Genomic DNA, 6000 nt, shown 5'->3' with positions numbered 1-6000 from the left:
AATAAAGCTAATCTCCATTTCATGTTGCAGCAATGACATTGCAGGTTAAAGGAGGGCGTTTCATGATAGGAGGAGCACTCAAATCAAAGACAAAGGAGTTTTTGTGCCTTCTACAGGAAGTTTCGTATCTTCTACAGGAAGCTTACAAAAAAGCCAAATTGATCTCCAAAGAGGACCTGAAGGCTTGGAATATGTCCATGAGGCCTACACTCATCTATGTTTTCACTCCTCACCCCTTTTCCATCATTCTTTTCATGTCATTATGCTTCTTTCCTCAAAACTGTGTTTTCTACAGGATGCTCTATATTTCTACAGGAAACATCCTGTAGAACCTTTGGACGAGCCAAATTCAATCTCAAAAATGAATCTAATGGTGGGAATATGTTGATTAGGCCTACAAGCACTTGTGTGTCCATCCCTTGCCTTCATCCATCATTTTTTCCACCTCCTTGTGCCTCTCATTGTGCTTCTACAGGATCTTCCTGTAGAAATTGTGGGAAACTAGGCATGCATTTCAAAAAGTGGTTTTGCAAGCATGGTAGCTTCCTCAAAGGTTCAAGAGTCCTCCTGCAGTCTTCCAACTCATCCTCCATCATCTCCATACCTGCATCACAGCAAAAATTCATTTTGTCATACCATGCAAACACATGCAAAATGCCTTGAAGCCAAAAACACATAGAGCAGAATTTGTTTTTGCCATAACTTGAGAACCATGCATCCATTTGACAAACCATTTTATGGGGGATTGTACAAGGTCGATGACAACATGCCTGAGCAGTTTCATGCAATTTCGGTGCACGGTTTCCAAGAAATCAGCCTCCATCACCATCAGCCATTTTTGCATTTTCTCCATAACCGTACATCCGTTTCAAAATCTGTTTCATGGGGAGATGCACATGGATGATAGTAGCCTACCCAAGCAGTTTCCGCCAATTCTGATGCACGGTTTCCGAGAAATCAAGCTCTGAAATCTTCAGCCATTTTCCAATTTTCTCGGAATCCGTGCATCCATTGATCACGAATTTGCTATGGGAGATGCATAATGATGGTGGTAACATGCTCAGCAAGTTTCAGATCGATTCGCTTTGGCGTTTGGGAGAAATGTCGAAAACAAGTTCTGGTTCGGGGAAGATGCAGCAACAGCAGCTTGAATGTGCAGACTTGAACGTGGAAACAATCGTCTGGAGCTTGGATCCAGCAAGAGGACACCTGCACATGAAAACACAATCAAAGATTTGCAGCCTAGCCACATGCAACCAGAAAAACTAAGCATGCATGCAGCAAAGCTTCACAGCAGCCAACGGACTTTCAGGTACGTGACAAAACCGATTCCTCTGTTTGCATGAATCTAATCTGAACATTGCATGAATGAATGAGATGGTTAGGATTAAAAAAATCGGTGGCCAGCTAACTAGCCACCCACATCTAGTTCAACAGCACTTGGTGGGTGAATGAGACACGTGCGCTCAGCCATGCACGTGAAGGAAAAAACGGACAGTGTTGGTTGTTTAAACTCCAGTGCAACGGGTGGATGAAATCACAGGCATGGAACACAGTTAACAATTGCAGTTCATGCACAATTGCATGGGCCAACACGTCTTTGCCACCTCACTCCTACAGCAGTCCACGCAGACCAGCAAGAGACAATACGCAGTGGTCATTTAAATGAGGATTTATCACAGCAATGAAAACTTTGGTTTGGTGGCAGTTTACGACAACAGATTGATGGGAGTAAACTCCCCCTTATCTCCACTCATACTCACACCTGGCAGTAAAAATATGGCACATTAATCTTCAAGAGCAACATGCACAGCAGATCAACCTCTACGCTGGCTGCTATACACAGATTTGATTGGCAGCAGTGGCATTTGGTTGCAAACGTGTCAAATCACAGGCTTTAGTTGAAGATTTGGGTGGGAGTTTGTCTCCCCTTTACATTAGTTATACACATGCACTTGGCAGCCATAAAGAATATACACAAACAGTTGGATGAACGCTGATTTTCAAGGGAGATATACACAGCAAACAGTGACCTACAGCTATTTCCAAAACATGTCTCGGGATGGCAATATCAGAGTTTGGCCAAAGATATCAGTCCTTCTAACAGCTGAAGGAAGTTTGTAGGACCCTGAAAGTGGATCTGATCAAGAAACTGATCAATCATATGTGAGTGAAGGCTCAGACCTTGAAATTATGTGCAAAGATCGGTCAAGATATTCACCAAGTAGCTTGACTAGAAACTCTTGTGTAAAGTTGGAAGCTTCCGAGTCAAATGGAAATGAGTAAAGAGGTAGAAGGTCCAGCTGCATATCATGAGAATACCAACGAATCTAGGATAAAAATCTAATATACATCATATTTCTTTATGATGGGCAGTTTAAAATGCCTCTGTTCTTAGAAGATTCATGCATGTTTTTCCGAAGCCTAGATTGTTTGGTTGTATTTGTCTTGGTTAATATTGCAGGTATTTTTCACCAGCAGGGGATTTGCATTTGTGACTTCCAAGACTGTGGAGGCTACTAAGGAAGCCCGTAAGGAACCAAACAAAGCCATTGATGGAAGGATTGTTACTGTGAACCTTGCAGTTGATGGACAAAACTGTTTCTACAGGAAGACAGAAAAGGCCACTACAGGACTGTTTCTACAGGAAGCTTGAAAAAGGACAGCAAAAGGAGAAAGCGGCCGAGATTTTAGCTAAGGAGGTAGCACCTGTGTTGGCCACCCTAAGCACATCAATCCCCTCCATGAACAATCATTTCTTTCAAGGTTCGGGCACAATTTAGTCACGGTTCAACCTTCTACAGGAAGCTATAGGACTTTCTACAGGAAGTTCTGTATTTTCACCAAAAACATCCTGTAGAAGCCTTTTGGCAGGCCAGAATCAATTATGGAGAGGGATTTGAAGCTTGAAGTCCGTTGAGGAGGCATGCAACCACTCTTTTCTTCCATCCTCCACTGGTTTCATCTCCTCTCACCACCATTTCCGCCATCAGATTGAATATACTTGCACAATCATACCCAAGCTGAGAATTCTTTAGGAAAAGGAGCAAGTAGTGGGAAGAAGCAAAGAAGCATGGTTTCATGACAAAGAAGAGGACATCACTTCAGAAGCTTGGCATGACAAGGAGGCCATCAGGGCCAACAAAGGCAAGGGGAGAGATTGGTTGCTCAGAGGATGAGCAACACCTTCAGTAGGGGGGTGATGATGAGCCCCAAAAATGTACAATTATTTGGGCTCATTCAACCTCCTAATTTGACTTAGTCCACCATTCTCATTTGTTTATTGCATGTTTTTGATTATTTTTATGTTAATAGAGTGAATTTGGTTAGTCATTATGCCAACAAGTCTAATGGGTGCTTTGTGTAGCCTTGTTGGTCAACTTGGAGACAAATGTGAAGGTCTTAATGAGCACTTGGTAGCCAAATTCGTGGGAGAACAAGCTAGAGGATTTGTAGGAAGGTGTCCCCCTCATTTATGGGCCCTTACCTCGAATTCTCCACCATCAGCTCGGAGTTCAAGGGCCACCGAATCAATCAGCTCAAGGGCAGCCAAGCAAGTCAAGTTGGACTGCTGTTAACTCCAAGTCTTGGGCAGCCAAGTCCCTAACTTTTAGGAGGACTGTTGGGTCCTCAAATTGTATAAATAAGAAGGCTTGGGGCCTCATTTTGGTTAGCTAGTTGGTAGTCATTTTTGGTAGCTAGTTGGTAGTCATTTTTGTAGCTAGTTAGTCATTTTGTTTTAGACATTAGTTAGCTAGCTTGTAGTTCGATTTTTAGGCCATGGATTAGCTTTGCTTTCAGCTCATTCTCAAGCTCTCCTTATGGACAGTTTTGATGTACTTTTCATTTCTTGATTAATAAAGATGGATCCAGCTTTGCACCAGCTCTAAATATTTCATGGGAGGCTGTAGCTCTTGGGGTTGGGCCCATCTCAAGCGCCTAGTACCTCCCTTGTGTATCTTTATGTGTTTGCTGCGTTCTTGAAATAAAAATCTGCTCTTTAGATCTTGCTTTGTTATGGTAGTTGGTTTTGATGGGTAATGTAGCTTTTTATGCTTAGAATCGATTGGTAGGAGTTTGTTATGCATTTAGAACTTTTGGAATGCTCTTTCTCATGTGAAGTACATGGTTCTCTTTCCAAACAAAGCTGTTGTTCATTTATTTCATTGACAATTAGATTAAGTTAGCTAGGACTTGGTTTGTTTGCAAGAATTCATTGATTCGTTTAAATGAGCATTGTGCAGGGCATCTCTATCATATTCATCACCTCCTCAAGTTCTATTTAACCTCTGTCTCACTCATTTACCCTCCAACTCTCTCATTTCCCTCATAGCTCCATCTCCTTCAACTTTCGTTGGTTCCATCCTTCCAATCATCAAACCATTACATACACTCTTCCCTCATCTGATTTTCCAGCTTCTGAGCCATCACCAGCCTTATTCCTACCTTACACATCTCCCCCTACCATTTCATCACTCCTCCATCACGCCAAACACTCACGGTAGGTCATCCTGTAGCCGTTTGTAGACATCCTGTAGAAAACAGAGTATCCTGTAGGATCCTCTGCAGGCTTCCTGTAGGAGGCCACTCACTCGGTTGCCGAGCTTCTGAATGTGAGGGACCTCTGTGGATGGATGCTAAGGATGCCTAGGAACCTCTCCTAGCCTCCCCAACCTGTCCCACACTTTCCTTCCTTCTCCATCCCATCTGCACAACCAAACCCTAGTTAGCACAAGATCACAATCATTCCACATACTTAAAGGAAAAATACAAAAACATAACTTTCATGATGCAAGTAGTTTAGATCCATGCATTTTCACTTATTAGAGGTAATGACAGCATTGGTAGAAGTTGCATTTACATTCTTTGCATTGTAGAGGTTAGACTAGTCAAATTAGGGTTTCCTAGGTTTACATGCTTTGATTTGCTTTCAGTTCATTTTTGTCAAGTAAAGTAGCTTTCCTTTGAGATTAGCTTTCGTCCATCAATTAGCAAGCTTCTTCTGAGAGCCTATAGAAGTTGGCTTGAGCCCTAGCGGACTTGTGCCAGCTGACCAAGTGACAGCTTCGACAAGAGCTAGTACTTGTGCATATAGCACCGCCGCTTCCAAGTTTGTACGAACTACCGGGTTGATAAAATTAAGAGACAGGAAGCCCCAGGAGTTGTAGCATTATTGCTACAATACTGGAGCTCACCAGTATGGTTTTAGCTTGGACCCATTTCCTTTCTCCCTTGTGCCAAAGGAGTCATTCTGTAGTGACCCATGAACTAGAAATAGTTCAGATAGGTAAAAGAATGGCTCCCTGAAGCCCTGTGACACTATCAGGTAGCCTTTACAAAGGTTTTCTTGGGTTTGGTCACCCACAGATGACAAAAACTAGCCCCTATATTTCAACAGAGGAAGCCTTAACAACTCTGCCAGGCTCCTTCTTCCTTGTGCCAAAGGAGTCATTCTGCAGTGACCCATGAACTAGAAATAGTTTAGACAGGTAAAATAATGGCTCCATGAAGCGATGTGACACTATCAGGTAGCCTTTGCAGAGGTTTGCCTACTAAAAGAATCTAAACTAAAGGAGAAAATTAGACTTACTTTCTATCTATCTCCTAAAGAGACTTTGATATACTTAATATCTAAACAATCTAATTGATACATACTAGTATTGCTCTTCGAATCTATCAAATCATGAACCATATATAGCAGTATGGCAGTAAATAAAAAGCTCGTATTCTAATGCTTAGTTAAGATTTCGATATCCTGAAATAATATGCATATGTTAGAGTATTACAGCTTCTAAGCTTTTCTCTGTGCAGTTGTCTTAAATAAGTGATGCTGAATGACAAAGCCTTTAATTTTCTAATCAGACAATGTAGTTTAAAGTCTTCCCTTGAATGACTTGGAGAAGCATATTTGTTCCCCAACTCTCCTACACCTTTGTTGTCTTTACAGACCATAGGCTAAATGCATAGCCCTTTGAATTGCCACCCACGTTGGAGAAGCAT

The sequence above is a fragment of the Pinus tabuliformis genome, chromosome 1_2, assembly GCF_031772625.1.
Source record: "Pinus tabuliformis cultivar Carrire ecotype Pingquan chromosome 1_2, CPIR1, whole genome shotgun sequence".
In the NCBI taxonomy this organism is placed as follows: domain Eukaryota; kingdom Viridiplantae; phylum Streptophyta; class Pinopsida; order Pinales; family Pinaceae; genus Pinus; species Pinus tabuliformis.
The sequence above is the reverse complement of the archived record's forward strand: the minus strand, read 5'-3'. Positions refer to the sequence as shown.